This window comes from Vidua macroura, chromosome 3 (genome assembly GCF_024509145.1).
Source record: "Vidua macroura isolate BioBank_ID:100142 chromosome 3, ASM2450914v1, whole genome shotgun sequence".
NCBI lineage: Eukaryota > Metazoa > Chordata > Aves > Passeriformes > Viduidae > Vidua > Vidua macroura.
This window is the reverse complement of record NC_071573.1, coordinates 25,790,127-25,810,553: the sequence shown is the minus strand read 5'-3', so window position 1 is coordinate 25,810,553 and position 20,427 is coordinate 25,790,127.

Here is a 20,427-nt window from a genome sequence, read left to right as displayed (position 1 = left end):
AAAAAAAATATTATTTTAATTCTGCAAGTATTTGATCTTAAATTAAGCTTGCACAGCTTGCAGTATCATAGCCCATGCACTGACTCCTTGTAATACCCCATGGGAGTTAAAGACTAAGAGAATATTGCCTGATATCGACCCTCATTTAGTTTTTCTGTTCTGCATTAATACCTATGTAAATAAGGCATTTCACATGTAAATGTGAAACATTTTTGTTTCTTAGGATGTCTTTACTAAATGTTTCTGATGTTTCTCAGTGCTGAAAGGAACGTTTTGACTGTCAAATGAGCAATTTTTCATGCAACATTTTCGCACTCCCAAATGACAGAAAGAAAATGCTTCCAATCGTGGTCCAGTCCTACATAAAGAACACAAATCTCAGGTTGGTAAGAAAAGAACTTGTCTGCCTACAACATCAATCTTGAACTTGTTTGGGCTTCCCCAAAGCTTCTTCAGAGCCTGTAAACAGGTCCTCTTTTCCTTTAAAATTGCTCTTCCTAAATCTTGGTAATTTACACATTCAATGCCTGACGAGTGCTCAAGAATCAAATCTGACTTTGGCCTAAGTAACTTTGAGACTTACTTTGAGACTTAAAAGTAGGCAAGTCTGTCTGTCTTCAGACAGACATAGGAATGAGGAGGCATTGAAATTAAGTAATTTACAAGGGAAAATTCTGGTGATAATATTGATATTCACAGTTTCCTGGCTTTCAGTCCTGTAATTGGATCCACAAGCAATTCTTCCTCTATCCTGTAGTTGTGCTATCCTGGCTAAAAAAAGAGGCCAAACCATGAGCCTGAAGCTCAACATCCCCAGAAGTCAGGAAGTAGCCTGTACATTCTCTCTTAAATTGAAGTAAAATATGTGTGAAGTAAAATATGTACAGATCTCTGAAGAGTAGTTTGAGTTTTTATTTTCTCTACTAGTTTTTATTTATACTATTTTTTCTGAACTGTTTGATGTTTGTGGGTCTGGAGAGGGGCTGGAAGAAGTGAACAGTAGGTTGGTCACGAACCAATGACTGACAGTTGTGATGAGAAAAATTCTGATGATAACTCTTCAGTTGGGCAGCCTTGGAGGAAAAACAGATGAAATCACTTTGGCTAAAATAGATGTCTGTAGCTTCATTAAATCTCTCACAAAGAAACAAACCCTTGCCTGATAGTTTTTACAAAGGCAGGAACAGCCAGAATGCCAAGAGAAAGCTCAGTCCAGACCAACACTTCAATGGCTTTTCAGTGCAAAATTGCTGATTTCCTCCTTGTGCTGCAAGAATCAAGAGCAATACAAAGTCTCAGGCTTAGAATATTTTTTAATATATTTTTCCCCTGTTACAGTCAGCTTAAACTCAAACATGAGGCAAATGGTGGATTTGAAAGTGCAGTTTTCAGAGAGCAGTGAATCTGGCATCCATACAGTGCATTGTGCTGCCAGTCCTTTTTGATGTAGCAACTCGTGTGCTCCCTCCTGCCTTACGAGCTGGGGCTCTCTGTGCCATGATGCCACTGTTGTGACAATGATATCGCCAGTTGCCTGCACCATCACATCCTTTTTGATTTGGAGTTACAAGAAACAGCAGATTGGAAAAAACAAGTAAATGTCAACTCTCTGGACTTAAAACTAATCCTTTCTCCTGAGGATCTCGTTGCACTTTTTATACCTAGGCCAATATTCCTGGGAATTATAGAATTAGACATTCTCATCTCACAGGTATAAGGAACCACAAGTTGAGCAGCTTGCTTGGGAGAACACCTAAAGAGTTTTCAATCCAAGAACAGATTTACCCATACTTTGTGCTAGCCAAAGAGCTGTTCTTGTCCAGAAGTTCTCTGAGCTGGGGCCTGATGAGTCCAAATTATGAATCTAGTAAAATAACTTTTATTGTTGCAGGACAGCTCTTAAGGGGAAAGCAGCTGCCTTTGATCAATGTGAGATTTATGATTAGGAGCTTAGGACCTTTGAAAATCAGGACATCTGCTAGTCTATAACATCCTGTGCTCAAATACAGTTTACACTGGCTCAGGACCTCCAACTCAGCTGTGGAATGATACTTGTGTATTCTAACAGTGATAAATGCTCTCTAAGAAGGAGATAGAAAAATACATCTACTACATATCCTTTGCTGTTGTCTTTCTGAACCTGGACAGCTCATTTGTCTCTCTGGTTCCTCAACCATTCCATTGTGCAATTTCTTTCTCCTGTTATTTGCAGACTTTGTTCTTCCCTAAGCTGGTGGTTACCCACAGTTACACATGATCTACGTGTTCACCTTTGGGTTTCTGTTTTCCTCCTCCTCTGATACTTCCTCTCCCTCCCTCTTTCTCCTTGTGCAGTTTCCTTGTCTGCTCCTTCCTTTGCTTTCTTTTTTTTTTTTTTTTTTTTTAATTGTGCTGTGCACCTCTTCAGTCCTCTCTGTCTTCATCCTGGATATATCCTGTGCCTTCAGCCTGTCTCCTGAGGAGAGCTGATCTGTGGTGATGGCACATTCCTTACAGAACCTCACAGTTACTCAGATGTCTGTCAAAGTCTCCTCAAGTGTGCTGAGAAAGCTGAGGAAGTTACTGGAGCAGGAGGAGATCTCTGAGCAGAAAGTTGGAGGTAAACTAACTAATGTCTGTAGTCATGTGGTAACAGAGATCTGTGTCCTGTGAGAACATCCACTGAACCCCAGCTAAAGTGTTTTGGATTCTCATACTTCCAATGTGCAGCTGCCCAGAAAGTGGGTTAGGCAGAGTATTTTGCACAATGCTTTGAATAAATGAACTTGTATAATTAGCAAATAAACTTTTCCACCAGCTTGCCAATAACCCACTTCATTTCCTTGCAGTGGTTTCCGAGGTCAGCTGCAAAAGTAGTCATTTCATTTGAACCTGCTTTGGATAAGATTTTTTCTCTGATTAATATTACAGTCTTTTCTCTGGTCCCTGGTCACTGTCCTTTCTCAGTGCAGCCTCTTGGCTTGGATGGTATTTGTAGGGCTGCATGAAAACACCTGAGCTAACCGATTAGCTTAGGTAGTGAAAGCAGTTTTTACAGATCACTATGTCACCTTTCCAGGGCTAATAAATTCTTCCTCTCTCTCCCTTTTTCGTTCTTTTACAGGGGTGTTAACCTGGGAAACTGTTTCTTGTACCTGTGCTTGATCACTGAGAGTTATCTTGAGTATTTCTCCTTACAGAACTACAGTGCCCCATCCATGTCTCCATATATCTCTGAAGCTTCTTTCAGGCTAGTCTAATGGCTAGCTTCATATTTCTCTTCCTTCAAAACTGTTCTGAGAATTCACTTCAAAGACTCTTATAAATGACAGCTTCAATGACAGGTAAAGTAATTAACCTACTAATAAAAGTAATTAATAAAAAAGCCTAAACCATGTTTTTTAATATTCTGAAAACTGGACATAATCAGACTAACCATTTGCTAATTCTTCCTGTATTTCTATGTTGTCCCATCTTGTCTCATCTAATCTACATCATGGCTGAATCCATGCTTAATTCTGTGTATTTTTGTGTATTATTAATGCACATGGGAGTCCTGATAATACAGCATGTACATGTGATTTGGAAAATATATGCATGTGAATATTGCCTTCCAACTGAACTAGATCCAGAGAGAGAGACATGGGAGGCAGATCTTCTGCTCCCGCAGCTAGTGCGTATATGCAAAGCACCAGACTGAAGGAGCATCTATATTACTGCTTGCTCAAAGCAGCAGAGACTCTGTCATACATAATACAGAGACATCATTACTAATATAAAACACTGCTGGGGAGAAGGGACACATGGGCGGGCCAAGATGGCAGATGGCTTTTAGTGGCATGCTGCTTTCAGTTCTTCTACCTTTGTAATTTGTGCAATTTAAAGCTTTTGGTTACTGATTTTAGTCTGCTGTCCATTGGCCCTTGTGGGAATTTTTGTTGTTGTGTGAGAATGCAGTGTATTTTTACTGAGGGCAACAGCCAGTCCTAAGTGCTGTGTTCTCCTGGTGACTGGTGTTACAAAGGCAGCCTAGTCAAGAATAGCTTTTATGATCAGCTGGTTTGCTGAAGAATTGATGAAAAGAGCAGTTGTCCCGGCCATAGAAGCTCTGCTCTGTTGTACTGCAGGGTTTTGTGGTTGCTCTGTAAGGCACTAGTGCTGAGGTGGAAAGCTCTTTGGCAGCTAAAGAGGGATGGTGGACATAAAAGATACCTCTAAGAGAGGCAGTTTGTAAGTGAGGAGAGTGATGTATGGGAGCATCTTCCCTCATTTGTACAGTGATGGAAAAATCCTTTGAGGGGGCAGGAGCATGAAGGAGCCAAGGGGCCCTTCCTGTGCTTTAGGAATGGTGTTTAGGAAATTTGGGGCTCCTCCTGGCCCTGTTGTCTGGCGTGACTCAATAGTGGAAGCACAAAACTGCTTTTAAAGAACCCACTGCAGAAAGGAGAATCAGGAAATGGTGGAAATGTTGTCAGGCACCCCCTCTTCTGCTCTAAATTCTAGACTGAAGAAATTAAAAAAGCTTGGAGAAGGTTTAATGGATGCTTCTGAACTAGAAAGAAGTCCAAGATGCAAAGGCTGCTATTTGGATCTCTCTTGCTTTCTTCTTCTTTTTTTTTTTTTTTTTGTTCAACCTTTCTGAATTTTCTGATACTTTGCTTCCAACTCTGGTTTTTATCTTTTATTTATGTGAGGCCCTCTCTAATTACAGCAGGTAAAATCAGCTCAGCTAAGCATAAGCTTTATTGTACTGCAACGTGGTTTTAACCTTTACACGGTGTGCATTTTCAAGGCAGTTTTAATACCAAACCCTATTTGCACCGGTAAAAATTCATATGCATGGTACCAAGTGTGGGACTTCTTATACTGAAAGGCCAATGCTCCAGCAAGCAGTCTTGCCAAGGACTTTGGTTGCCTTTCTGTTGCTGAATGGGGTCAAACCACGAGAAATAACAAGAACTTTTGTTCAGACTCACAGCTCAGAGGAATTTCGAAATATCCTTTCATATGTATGTTAGTTCTTTGAGCTCAGATGGTTTTTCCACCTGGAGCCTAGGTACCAGATGCATTCCTGAAATTAGTTTAGGAGTTTTCTAGGCATGCTTTTCGATTAATTTTTAGATTCCAGCAAATTATATTTTTATCCATTTCTTATACTCTCAACGTACATTATAAGTGGATTTTTTTCAATCAGAATTTGAGTGAACATGAAGCAGGAATGTAACAGCCTATTTTCAACTCTATTTTCAGGAGTTGTTATAATTCACAATGCATACAGTAGCTATAAAAAGACACATTATAATTTCAAGGTCTGACACATTATTTACAATGTGAGAACATAAAAACTCCCTGATGTTTCCTGATAAACAGTCAGACCCAGTAGCACTGTTGAACAACGGGTTAGGTACCTCCGGTGCACAACCAGCTTCAGGTGGAGTAAGAAGCCAAGGGTATAGAAACATACTCTTTTTAGAGGACAAGAGGGTACTTCAATATCTGCAGTTTCAAATGCTGGAGTATATGGGTTAACAAAAACATTTCTGGTATTATGTGGTCTACCACTGCTACCTTCCAGGCAGTCAGTCATCTAAGCAAAATTTCCACATGAGTGGCTGCTGAAAAACACAATGCCCCTTACCCTAGGGTGAATCCTAGTTTTGTTAAAGTCAATGACAAAACTGCCTTTGACTTCAGTGGGGTCAGAACTGGTGATGTCTGATTTCCACTTGAGTTTAGGATTGGAGGTATCTTGCAGGAAAACAGCTCGGTCTTCCACTTCATGATTTGCAGGTTTTTCACCTTCATGGCCAAAGAGAATTTATCCTCTTCTGAATCTAGATGCACCCACAGAAGATATTACTGACCTCCTTTCAGAGGTCACTGTTTCCTCACTCTGTAAATTGTTTTAGGGTTAGTTACACAACTGGAAATTGTGGTTTCAGCTGGGATATTTGACCTGGAGTGAATTGGGGAGTGCTTACATATACTGCATAGACCATGGATAAAGCAAAAACCAGGAGGTGCAGGTTTGGTTGTGAGTGTTAAACGCTGTGTCAAGAAAAGGACATGTGCCTATAGTTTAAGTCCTTAGAAGAGTGCCACCAGCTTGTGGCTCCTTCATGTGCTGAAGGCCACCACTTAGCAGAGCTGTGAGCACAGCTAATTCCTGTCAGGAAGAACTTTATATGGATAGAAGGCTATGTGGGGTTTGACAACTTGCCTGAACCAAAACCTTTTCTTAAGGCTGAGTGAGAACTTTGTCGTTGGGGTTTCACATTCATGTTGGAAAAGCTTTTCTTGTGCTCCTTCTCTGCTGGTCCTGGTATTCCCACTGAGCTGCTGCCACAGGCTGGGGGCTGCTGGTGGGATGAGTTGTCAGTAATGTGTTCTTGTGCTGCATGCTTTGTGCACCTTCAGAGGGTGGGAGGTATCTCACTACAGCTGTGTTGCAACAACCACATCTGGCTTTTTCTACCTTAATGTAGCTTTTGTTGTCTGCTTGGTTTTGTTAGTGCTTCAAAATGACATTTCAAACAGCAAACTTCCCAACTTTTGATACAGCGTTTCTGTACTTATGCTTAAGAGCCACCCATACACTCATAGAAAAACATGTGTGGTTACACACACACAATAGAAACTGAGTCAGCACTTACAATGAGGTGTTTTCCACAGGTTAGTGGGCACAGCTGTCCTCAGGTGCTGGCGAATGCTGTGGTGTATGGAACCAGACTGGTGTCTGGTATCTGCCATTTTAATGCCCCTGCAGGGTTTTATTTCTAAAATGGAAGCTGCTGGGCTCAATCACTGGAGAATGGTATAAATCAGACTAAACCAGAACAAATGGAAAACATAATAAAATTGCTGGAAAAATACAAAAGGACTCCTTCAGCAGGGCTCAGAGCTTTAATTTATTTCAAGGAAAATGACTGATTCATTTGAGCAGTAGCCGCTCTGATCCCTTACATGTGCAAAGGGCTGACAAAGGCAGGCTTCTAGATTTGCAAGTGACAGAAATAGTTTTGTTATGCAGTATGTGTTGCAGGACTGCAGACTCAGATGTGTTTTATAAAAATAGAAGGTTTCCCCTCATTTTTATTACATAGCTCTTCCACACGAGAATGTCCTCTTTTTATTGTCTGTTGCATACCTGTGTACCAAGTAAACAGTTCTAAGGTATGACCATAAACAGTTTTGGTATTTCTGATCTATATGTCCCCCTCTGTGGAAGAAATCTATTCTTATTTACATGAACATTTATGTAGCATACAATTTACTTTCAAAATGATTCCATAACTCCATAATTCACAAGACTGCACCACTTTGGTGCCAGCATTTCTTTTGCATCTTGTTTGTTTGAAAGAAGATTCTTCTGGCATTTTTTTGAATTATAAGTTGGCAAACAAGAATTTTTTTCCTCTTGACTTCAAAGCAAACACAACAATAAAGACTTTACAGGTAGATCCTTGTGGGAAGCCTGCTGACACCTTATTTAGTGTCTGATTTTAAATTATGAGAAGAAGAGTGAACTTGTTCAATGTATTTTGTGCCATTCAAATTCTGACTGCGAGGTGCCGTATCCTATTAGAGCAATGAAACTGTGGCCCTTGTGAATGCAAGGCAGCTGGGATCTTGAGGCTGGGCTTGTGGTAAGTGTGCCACAGCTGTACAGCGTGAAGCTGCTGACCTCTGTTCACCCAGGAAGGTCCTAGGGCTTAGATGGAGTTGTGTGCTCCGTCCAGAAGCTGGCAGGGAGTGCAGAAGCAACGCTACACTTCATTTTGTGGTAGCTTTGGGGCTGAGTGGGTAGATCTGCACGCTTATTTCCAGGACAAACAATTGAAACAGCAAACTCACAAGGGATGTTTTGGACTCTTCTGTCAAACTTTTAAAGTCCAAATTCAGCAGCTATCCATCAGACAAGGTGTAGATAGTTGATCTTGTCTGGCTGCAAGGAGCTGGACCAGCAGATCTCTTGAGGTTCCTTTTGGCTGTAAACTTACCTAATTATATTGTTATAATGATGAAATTTGGGGTGAGAAAAACTGAAAAGGAGACAAATTCTACTAGGTGAGCAATAACAGAAAATGGAAATGCTTCTCATTTTTCCTTTCTCTGTCAGGTGATTGCTTTTAAAATGAGCAGTTACTGTAATACTGTCATCCTTTTGATTATAATTTCCTTTGTGATTTATTTGTGTTGGGTCAAAAGGTGACCCAAAAGATTAATGAAAATCGGTGATTTACAGCTGGCTCCACCAGGAACTCAACTTCTCAGCCTCAGAAAATTCAAGAGTGTTTTGTATGACTGGTTATATTTGCAGCCGTGATCGAAGTGCATCACAGGGCTTGGCAGCACATCCTTGAAGTGATCAGCTTTTGGGCTGTTCTGTGCTATTGTACTAGGTTGTTGCACATTTTTGGTAGAGAAAGTTTTATTGCCCAGTTCTGGGCAATTTTGATTGTCAGGTGCAGGTGAAGGCAGTTGAATTGTGTTGAAGGCTGTGGCTGGAGACGCCACAGCTGAAGTGACAGGATCCTGCCTGTTTATTGGTGCAGAGTGTCAGAACCTGATTTGAAGGTTGCTAATATAGTGGGCTGAGCTTTGCCTGGGGAGTGCCCTGAAACTCTCAAGGTGCAGCAGGCACAAGGCACACCAGCATCCAATCTGTCTGGCATGACTGCTTCACATGAAAGGGGAAAAAACAGCTACTAGAAGGAGGTGTTTCCACCCTCATATGGACACAAGGTCAGCCTGACCTATCATCTATTTCTGTCTGAGGTAAACAAAACCACTTATTACCAAATGGCAGCATCCACACAGGTGATCAATATGTCTGCAGCTTGTTCCTTTTGTGAATGTAATAGTCTCCTCTGTTTTCTTTCCTTTGATATTTTCATCAGAATAATGCAGTCTGACAATGTTTCTAAGTTACTGAGAACAACCAAGGGATAAACAGTTCAGTCACCTTGGCCTCTTTCTTCTCCCAGTATTAAAAGAGAGGCTAGCAGTTACTATGATATAGTATTTTACTCATTGACTTTCTTTTGAAGGTTCATAATGTGCAATTGATTTATGCAATCAATTTGCATAAATGCTTTTTAACAACAAAAAAAAAGTTTACTCTTCCTTGACTTATTAATATTTTTTTTTACATAGCAATTAGATACAAAATCTTGTGTGCTTGTGCAGATATATGCATATATATTCACACACACATGCACAAATGTATGCACAAAACTTGTCTCCTGTAGCTGGAAACAGTTCAACTGAGAAAAATTATGTGCACACCAAAACAATTGTGATTTTTCAACAAGATCCCAGTGTTTTCTTTGTAAAAAACTAGGATTGGAAAAACATGAGGTTTTCCTGCCAGATTCCATTCATTTTCAGCAGGAACAATCTGCTCCTCTCAGCTGAACGTTTTACAGCAAGAATGGCTGGAACTGAGGAACCAGCTCCTGTTTGGAAATAGTAATTGTTTTTAATGAAAATGCCTGCCTACCATTTGGAGCTAATACCAGAACCAGGATTCCACTAGGACAAAGCATCAGCTGGACAGAAATATACAGTGCAAGAGGGCAAGATGTCACATTACCAGGAAAGCAAAGGAGAAGGTCTTTCTTTTTTTCCTGCTTTTTCTTTTTCTCTCCTTGTCTATTGGTTTCATCTGTAGTTCCCTAAGAGATACTAGATAATAAAAAGGGCAAGGGCCAAAAATCACCTGGTGGTGACTGGAGTCATGCCAAACCATTGTATGTTTGAAAACAAAACTGATGGTAAAGGAACAGTGTGTTAGACCTCCCTGATAGTTAGGGTTTGCTTGGAAAAAAATATAGCCATCTTGGCAGAAATAATATGATGTACAAGAAGATGGATGTCATTGAAAAAGCCTAGGAGTTCAGCTTTGTACAATCCTATCCACTCATTGCAGAAGCCAGCATCTTAAGATACAGTAAAGTGTTTCAAGCAGAGATAGAGATTCAATGATTTCTTCGGTATCTCTATTTAGAGTCAGGTTTTACTGCATTTCTTATGACTGGATGCAGATTGGGAAATCACAGAAGCAGAATATGTTTGGCTACATTTAAAGCCAGATGAATATTTATAAGAACAATGACTCCCCAAATCAAAAATCTATGGTTGGACAAGCCCATTAATGGAAATAATGGCTTTCACATAACATGCTTTCCTTGTCCAGCTCAGCTTTTTACCCTTTAAAGTGATGGGCTCTGGCAAGGTTTCTAATGCACTGCATCTCTTATTCCTGTGTTTTCAGTGGTGTGAATCACCAGCACTACTATTAAAGACATCTGCCAATTAACAACAGAAAGTTAAAGCTGGCCCTTCCACCCACCCTTGCTGTTTACAAGGTTTTCAGCATTTACTGGTTTTGCTGGCTCAAGCTTGGCTGTGAAGACCAGGTTTCTCCTTTCTGCTCTGACATAATTTTTCTGCAATTCAGTTTATACCAAATAGGTAACAAGCTCAGAATATGGTCTATTAGCACAAAAGCAGCTTACTTTATATAACTTATTTAGGTTTTATTTTAAATGGAAGGAGTATATTAGCTAAAAAGACATGAAGTATAAAGTTATATCCATGATAGTCTGAGACTATTAGAGAGGACTGAAAGATCTGAAGGGACAGGTCTTACCTTTTTCAGGTGAGCTGATACAATACAAAATAGGTTATAATAGAAACTATAATGCATACTATTATATATAAAAATAATATATTTGCTATAGAAATAATTGCATTAAAATAATTTTATAATAGGTTATAACAGAAATATGATAAAATTACATTTTCAGACAGAACTTGCTGTTTTATCAAATCAGTGAAATGGACTATCTAGAACTTAGGCTATGATTCCATCTATTAGGGAAAATATCTATTTGGATACATCTCAACAATGCTTAATACAATGATGACACTATCTATTTTCATAGCACATGCAGGATGGCTTTTGATATCAGTGACCATAGGGAACAAAGGCAAACAGAAGTGTGAACTCGCTCTCACCCCAATAATTCCACTGTGATAACACAGGTTAATGCTGAAAATAATTCAGGTCACTGTGTGAATCTACTAGACCACAGCAGGTTCTTTACAGGCTTTTCAGTTTATCATGCTGTATTTTAAGAAGCCAAAAAAAAAAAAAGCCCCTTAATTTGTGACTGTCACAGAAAGTTGTCCCGTTGAGAAATTGGCGTTTCACCTACAAATCTTTGAGTTGTCTTCCTATATGTTCAGTATGTCTTGGAATAGAAAAGAAGGAAATAAAGGTTGTAGTCAGCTTTAAAAATGCCCACATTTGGTAGCGCAAATTATCAGTCTGGTCTTGTGGTGGAACTGTGTGTACTCTTGTGATGTTCCAGGGTAGCCAGCTTGGATGGCTCTAACCCAGGCTTCAGCCTCCTTCTTGGAGGTCTGAATGGCTGCATGTACTGGAGTATTAGAAATATATTCTAAATGGTTTCATGTACTGGAGTATTAGAAATACATTCTAAGTTGCTTAATTTGCTTAGCAGTTGGCTGTCTTCTAGCTATCACAATGAAAAGATCTTGGTGAAGTAACTGTTAATACCAATTTTTTAAAGTTTGTTGCTGGGTTATAAAGTGTTAGCGGTACTCAGAGAAAAATTCTGAAATTAGGAAGACAAATGAATGCCTTGGTAGTGTAGAAATAGGACAGAAATCCTTTAAAGAGTCATCTCCTCTTTTTCTGAGTTTACTGGCAACAGAGAAGAGAATTGTGGGGGTAAGAGTATATACCCTTAATTTGTGACTGCTTTTTAAGAGGGACTTACAGAGCAAACTGCATTAAAATGTGGTGCTTATATTTGCTTACAAATCTGATCTGTTGATTTAGGATCCAGATTTTGCAATTTAACCCCAAAGCCACAGAAAGCTTCTCCCAGAATCCTCTAGTTGAACATACTGATGGGCCAGATGTAGTGACTTGGCAGGAAGGGCTCAGATGAACAGAGCAGTGTCTTGGATTGAACTGTTGTCTTGGATTCAGCAGGAAGACTTTTCAGCCTGGATTGCATCTGCAGCCCTGTACATTTGGCAGCTGATGAATTTTTGCTGTAAAACCTAGGTCCTGTGTTCAGATAGGATGTGGCATTATGGAATACACATTTTGATTCAGATGCTTGAGGTAGATCTCCGAGTTTGAGTATCTGAATACCATAAGACTGCAATCTTGCAGCTTATCTTGTGGGCAAGCAGTAGATAATAATTTTATTTTTGTTTTGGTGAATGCTGTTCATCTGAAAAGGAGTTGTTTTGCTGCTCCTACCTGAGTCAGCCATCCAAGAAGGATGAGTAAATAAGGGTTTTCAAACATTATCCTGTATGTTTTGTTAATAAATCCCAGTTTATTAGTTATTTCCTGTTTTGCCCTAGAAAAAGCCAAAAGAATCTATTTCGAGCCTATCCATTGATTTCTAAGTGGGAATTAGAAAAGATAATAAACTGTGCAACTGCTTCTTTGAATTGAAGGAATTAGATCTGATGCTATTTTCTTGTTTGTTTGGTTTGCTGTAAATGGGTATTTCTGTGCTGAGTACTTAGAGATCTGACATTACAGAGCATGTCCAGATCCATTAATAATAATAACTTTGTATGGAAGAGGCTTATTATGTTAGAGGCAGTAAACTTATGCTTTGATAGCTTGAAGTAGGTTTTGAGGAAAACAGTGGTGCAAAATCGGATGCTTTTATACATAATTTCCATGGGCGTTCTTTGAGTTTTATTTGCTTCTGACACTTTCACACCAGTTTTGACCAATCTTTATCATAAGAAAATACCTTTAGGTAATTAGTAGTCAGTATTAATAATTGTTTTCCTATGACTTTATTGGAATTGAAATTTTAATTTCAATATAAAAGGTACATTTTTCATAGTTTGCCATTTTCTTTATTTCTCCTCGCTTCTTTTTGGTTTAAAAAAAATACAATTTTAAAATGGAAAAGACAAATTAGAATCAAAACTTAAAAAAACATTAGTGATAATTGTGCAACTCTGGAGTTCACTCCTTTGGATGGCCTTCAGGAAGAGCCTGTCACCTCTCTCTATTGATTATATAGGGTCTTAGTGTGGGTATCTGAAGTTAGACTTTTAAGTTAGACAGTGTAAATTCCTCACATACTCTGTCACATTTATGCTGAATTCATTTGTGGATCAAAGCATATGGCCATGGCCCTTAGTTAGGCAACTTTAAAAAAGTTTCTGTAGAATAGCAGGCAAAAGAGAGGATATTGTACTTTTAGAAATATGGTTGTGAAGTCTCAGACATCATGGGAAGGCTAAAATAGAAAATCCTGGACACAGTCTATTATGCTGCCATTACATTATGAGAATATTTTCTCAGGTTTGAGATCATATGGATAGTTCTACCTTTTTACATTAGGTATTATGAGCCCAAATGCCCTTCTCTAGGTTGCTTTCACTACTGAATTTGCTGTCTGTGGAGTAAATCTGGGTTCATGCTGAGGGTTAGGATGATGAAGTCCTTTGTTTTCCAAATGGCTCTTTGTAGGCAGAACAACTGTTTTGCAGTTTTTCGCTTTGCATTGTAATTGAGTCTTCTCACTGAGACTGTCTCTATACTTAGCCCCTATGGATCAAGATATGCTTCTGAAGTTTGCTTAATAAAAAATTTACACAGCCAAGAAACAATGAAGTCAGTGTAGACACATATTCCTATACCTTTAGTACTATGACAAAGCAATATGCTGGAACATAACTGTAAAATATTTGGGAGAACATGGAATATAGCCTGTTTATCCAGCTGTTTGGCTGAATGGGAGTATTATCCTTCAAATCAGCTGAAAGTCCTGAAATGCTCAGTGCTATCACACAAATGTCCTATGAAAGGACACATGTACATGGGTGCTCTTTTCTGGGCACTACAAGTCCTGCAGCTTTCTTACCCCCAGTAAGAAAATCAGTCAACCCTCCTTTAACGTCTTTGGCCCTGGGCAAGTGCAGAGTTGCGTGGTAGGTGAGGGGTTAATGACATGCATGCAGCTGCTAATACTTAACTTCTGAGGGAATATGGTCTTCAGGGGTAATATCCAGGCTGGCTCTGACATGTCACATTTACCATCAAACACAGCTAGGGCCATGGCACATTTTCTTAGGGCTATCAGGTGCTCCTGTTGGTCTTCTTCCTTTTTGTCTGCTGTACAGATTTTTATTAACCAGTTGGACTCTCTATTTCTACAGCTACTTCTGCTGAGTCTCTGTGTACGTATGGTAACTCCAAGTTTCCCTGACTGACTAGACGTGCTTGTTGTTACTCAATGACTTCTCAAAGAGTATTGAGTCCTATTTTCACAAGATGAAGTGGGTCAGGAGAAGTAATTGTGAGAGAAGGTGCCAAAATATGGAAGGCCAGATAGCACTAATTGTAAGGGGAGCTCAGGAGATATTTGAAAGTTTAAATATATGCCTGGAAAAAAAAGAGAAAATTTTTGAAGTTAATTAGAAGGTACAAGGAGATACTGACTGAAGTGGCTCTGTGGAGCAGTGGAAGACAGCCCCAAATACATCCCAAGGCTGTGCTGTAGATTGAGGTGGGCAGATGCACTTGCCTTGCTACTCTAGCTACTTGCTCCTCTGGGGTGTAGCTGGTTTGGATGAAATTCCCAGGAAGGCAGAGGCCTCTTTTGCAGGTGCCAGAACTCTGGCATTCTTCTTTGGCCTCTGTTGACACCTGGACAGTACATACAAGTCCAGACCTTTCATGAAGTGGAAGGCAGGAAGGTCCTGCAGTCACACCCCTGACTGCAATGCAGCTATATCTTCCCTTGTGCCACTATCTGCTCTTCTCTCTGTTACTGTGAGGATAAAACCACAAGGACTCTGACATTCAGTTTGTCACACAGACCAAGAATTAAAAAAATAAAATGAGTTGGAATAAAGGGAAGCAAGGTAATTACACTCATCTTCACAATATTCAATTCAGCTCCATCCAGATCTCTAATTTAAGGTCAGCCCAATAATTCAGTGAACAAAATAGAAGTGGATGCCATTATAAACTGAATATTTACCAGGCTTCAGAGCTCACTGAACATAGCTGTTCTTTACCTTGGTAATTTACTTTCTTATTTGCCAGGCTAAAAACTGAAAAATTCTCCAAATACTACACAAAATATAACTACAAGTTGGATTTGAATAGCACCAGTGCTAGTTTTTATTGATTTTCACACACAAGCTAATAATTTCTGCTTAATTCTAAAGGGGAATGCATAGTCACACCTATGCAAAGAATTTTCTTAGTACCTGGATAGTTGGGGATGGATTATGGAACCATACCTTCTTGTGAGCCTGAAATTTGTTACACTGCATGAAGGTTAGTCATTGAGGCAGGTGAATGAATGGGTGGTCTCTGTTTAATTTTTAATCTGCACATTACTTTAGCTGCTGTCTTTGATGATATTCTCAACAGGGAAGCCAGGGGCTAAGCAGGTAATGCAGCAGAGCAGAATTTTTTCTACATTAAAATTTCCTACTGTTACCAAATAGGTCCAAGTGCAGCTCCCAGAAGTAAAAGTGATGAATAAGCAAAGCAATGTCATCCAACCTGAAAAACAAAAAGACTAAAAGACATAATCATAAAAATGTTGGAAGTGATTAGTGTCTTGTCTACATTAGAGTTCACATCAGCAGTAACAGCAGTGGGAAATTTTTAGGAAAATCTCAGTGATATGGAGCCATTAAAGTTGGTTCCTGTAGCTCAGGACCAAGGAATGTTTCTGTAGGGCAGCTTCAGACAGGACTGCTTTGTTTCTGGACTATCTACCCTCTGGATAAATCAGACATTGATTTTCTTTGGTTCGAGTCCTTTTAAGCGTTCATCTACATGAATCCGTCTATAAATTCATCACAGCATTAATCTATCAAGAATTTTAAGCTGTTTATTAACTGAGGTACGCCCTCTCTTCCTACTGGTGTGTCAATGACCTTCCAGTGCTACCTGGCTTTGATGTTTAAGGTGGCTCTTTTTCAACACGTGGTTCTGTGGCACAGACAGGACTCTGGCTCTCGCTGAGAGATCTGAATGAGGGAAGGGGAGGCTGAAGGGAAGCGAGAACATACTCAGGTATTAGCAGCATCAGTAATTAGCAAACAGTAAAGAGAAAGCAATATAGAACAATAGGTCATATGTGTAGCCTTTAATGTCAGAGCTCTCTCAGTTTCAGGACTTGTTGCAATGTGAAAGTTGAGCCTTTGAAAGCCCTGGCCAAGGAGTCTTCCTGGTGAGAGATGGTGTGTCAGATAAACAGGACATAGTAGGCTGGCTATAGTCTCAGGTGCTGCTGAGCAGATTATGCCAGCAGGTTTGGGAACTTCTGTCTGTAGCAGGGAAGTTCCTTGTCCCTGCAGCTGCAAATGCTGATCAGAGGTTTCCTGTGCTCAGAGCTGGTGTCCAAGTGCTGTGCCACTAAGTTCTGGCAGGAAAAGTGTGAGTCAGCCCATTTAAATGGAATCACCTGTTGTATATACAGACATTCGGATTTTAGAGGGGTGCAGGAACTGGTTTTCTGGCTCAGCTGACAATAAACAATCCCCTGAATCCCTGGGAAAAAAGGGAGGCAAAAGTTTCTTTCCCACTGTGGTAAATTCATGGCATTCTGAATCTGAGTGACTGGTGCCAATATATTTCCTCTGAAAACCAATACCACGCTCCTGTTCCTTGAATATCAGGACCAAATGCAGGTGAGGAATTGTTTTTTGTGGGATTGGAGGCTGGGGGCAATTATCGTCCCTATGGGGTATGTCTGTGTATATATTTAACAGAAACAGGGCTGATATTTCTGTTAGCTCCTGAACAGTATGAGTCTGTAGAAAGACCTTAAGACACCTCCTAACAGTCCCTAGATCTGCAACAGTAGATACTGGAATAGTTTCAATTGTTCAAAACTATAATTTTGGCTACAAAACCACTGAAGTATGTAAGTTATTCCAAACTTTCTGGGATTAGTACTTTTTTTCTTTGTTATTAGCATCAAACAAAGATAAAGCAACAGTGTAAATAGACAACTGAGTGTTCCTTTGGCTATGCTTGCTGATGAGACACTTGTATTTCTCTCTGTATCTCTCTTTCAAGGTGCTGAGGCTGTACTCAGTAGTTGCTCTCAATGTGGGTGAAGCTGGCCATATGGCAAGCAGAAAACAGTGCTGGAAGAACTTTCACACATACCTATTGCGGTGCTTTCCTTGCTAAATGAGGATTTTCTTCCTTAAGTTCAGATTTCACAGTCAGATCTCTGGGGTGATGCATGAAACCAAACAAGGCTGAAGTGTTTGCATCAGCCTGTTGTAATGCCTAGGAGAAATCCACCTTCTCCTTCTCTTTTGTGCTATGGGAGTGTTTTGTTGAAACCTCTCTGGTCCATTTGATATGGAAGCTGGGGCAAGGAAGAACTCTGTTAGATTTGCTGTTAAATCTACACCAGGTTCATCAACAACTTTGGTGACAGTATGTTCTCTTAGCATTGTTCCTGAGGGGTTTCTCTGAATCCTCCCTCAGTTTTGCTTGCAAAAGTTCATTATGCTACTGTAAGTTTTAGATTAATTTTTACATTTCTCAGATCTACAATGTGTTTCTCTAAAGCACCTGTTTCAGCCAAAGCATCTGTTCAAGTGTGATTGTGTGTACATGTTTGTCTTTGTATGACTTAGCTTGTCATATTTCTTTCAATCTCTGTATGGTATCTATCCATCCACATCTCAAGCTACAAACCAATATTGATTTCAGAGACCATATGTTATCCTGATGTCTACAAGCATTTCTCCTGGTAGTATCAATGGGAGTTCTTCCTGTGGAGTCAGGGCTTTCCAAGCTTGGACACTATTCTTGATACTTGTGTTGGCTTATGAACTTTTCTTCACAACAGACAGAAATTTAGGTGTAACTCAAAGTAAAACATGCTTAGTCAAATAGCTACTATTTTTTTTTTTTTGTGAATCACAGTTCACCTTTTAGCAACATTTAACTGCAAACTTTATGAACAAAACGTTGTACTATGAATATGCCATAGCAGTTAATATAAGTAACATCAATATACATCTTTTGGCCTGTCCGTGTATGGTGCCTGGTTTAAAACTGCTGTAGTCAACAGAAGGATAAAAGTGTTTTTTAAGAAATCAGGTTTATAGTTACCTATACCCTCTAGTTAGAGGAGCAGGGTATTTGGAAGCAGGGCTTCTTCACCACAACATTTTAGGAAGTCTGTGCTACCTTAATCTAAGTCTGGCTCTCCCTCCATGGCCCCATAAGATATAGGTCTGTTTCAGGCTTTTGGGCAGTTCTCTGACCCTGCTAGCAGGGATGGAGCATGTGAGATGGTGTATGGACAGCACATTCTCCTCTATGGAGGTCAGGGACTATTCAGTGGGACTGACTCTCCAGCAGTTTTTGGGTTGTTTTTCTATGAGGCTTAGCCATGTGGGCTTCCTTCATTATTCAGCCATGAATATGAACTATATTGAAAGTCACAAATTAATTAGACTCTCTTATGTAGCACCCTCCTGACACCTTTAATTCACTGTCTTTTAGAGACAATTCTTTCTCAAAAGAGATTCTGGAATGCAGGCAAAAATCTATCACCTGCAAGTGCTGGCTGGAGGATAGCAGGCCATATCATAGAATATCTCAAATTGGAAGGCAGTGGTAAGAATCATATATTTAATAACCAAATACATGTCTAAGCATAGACACAAGACCCCAGTGTAAGCTTCAGAAAGAATTATGCTTCCCTTAGCCCAGAAGAGGAAAATGTTGGGAGAAATATATCAGTTCTAGCCTATCTCTTCAAAAAGGCAGAAAATCTAGTGCTGAGTGGTTGTTCCTACCCAGCTCATGGTCATACCTAGCTCATGGTCATAGCTGCTACTGCAGCTGTAAGAAATACAAGGGCTGGAATCACTGGGATGAATACACCTTTAGTCATGAAAGTCTGTTCAGTCTCAATTTGTTGGACTGGTGGGGAAAATTCCTCCCAGACTCTTGCAGATAATTAAACAGATACTTCTTCATAGCACACAAAATGGGCATCTAGAGATGTTAGTCATTGACTTCAGGTGTGCACTGGCCTGTATGCAAAAGACTGTAAAATAAAACTTTCAAAGAGAAGAAATCCTAAAGTGCTTATTTCTGGGTTTCATCACCTGGTCAGCATTAAGCTGTTGTCTTGTAGTCTTTTGTTTATTGCATTTATGTATTTACATTTCTGTGGTGGGCAAATACTCTATACAATAATATAAGAATGTTATATGAGAGCTAATGAGAAACACATGCAGCCTGCTTAGTTTATTTTAAAACATCTCTCAGGTTTACCCACTGTATCTGCGCTGATGGAAATAAGCAAGGATGAAACAAAATCTCTGTAAAAGGTAACACAAGTCCTGGGTACCTCTGAGTGAAACATTATGAAAATACTGTCCTGCTTTTGCTTATCTTTGCTACCATTTTCATTTCTTTATCTGGTTAAAGAAAGAGAGCACTGGTGGAGGAGGAGGAGGATGGGGTGGGTTTGGGAGATGGGGGGCAGGGAGCAGACCTACTGAATAACACGCTCAAGAGCTCTCCTGCACAATGAGATTAGCACGATGTGATCATTTTGGTGCCAAGGTGCTAACACAATAATACAAGCGAGTTTGCCAACTTTTCAAATTGAATGTATTTGATTATTTGCTTTTAATTAGTGTGAGTTTTGGAGTATGTACAGGATTGTTAGAGATACATGAAAAGCCTCCTATGGCAGGAGAGTGTATTCTCAGTAAAGGCGGTACAGCATTGTTCTTTTTTAGCTGTGGAGAATGAGATTTAACAGCTATGTTAAATGTTTTAGCCCATTTCTATTGTGCCTCCATTTCAACCTATTGGCAAGCCCAAGTGATGCGAGAAAATAAACCTCTCATTTGATGTGAATGTTGAGCACTTTGCTATAAGAAGAATTTCCAGCCCAACTTCAGAATACAGAAAGTATCACTGCTTTATTTACAGGAGGCTCCTATATTTTTCCCCCTTAACAAGATCTTGAGTAAATTCATGCTGTCACTTTTTTCCCATGCAGTGCTCTCCTTTATGTTCATTTATCTTGAATGTTGTTGTCAAGATTGTAGGTATTTAAAAATCCTTTTAAATGGCAGAAAGAGATTGCAGCTCTATAGGAAATATAACAAGACAAAATATTAATTTTGACCTCTTTCTCTTTTGAAGAAGGAAGGCAGAGCAAAGGTGTCTCAGGGATTGTTTGGCTGATTTAGCACTGGCTCACTATATGACCTGCTAGTCACTGGGAGTAACTCACCTCCCTGGATCAGGGGATGTGTCAGCAAAAGGCAAAGTAACTCCTTGTTCAGCACAGATTGTAGGTCAATGTCCATTTCTCACTTTTCAGCATTACCTGCCTTAACCGAGTTCAGACT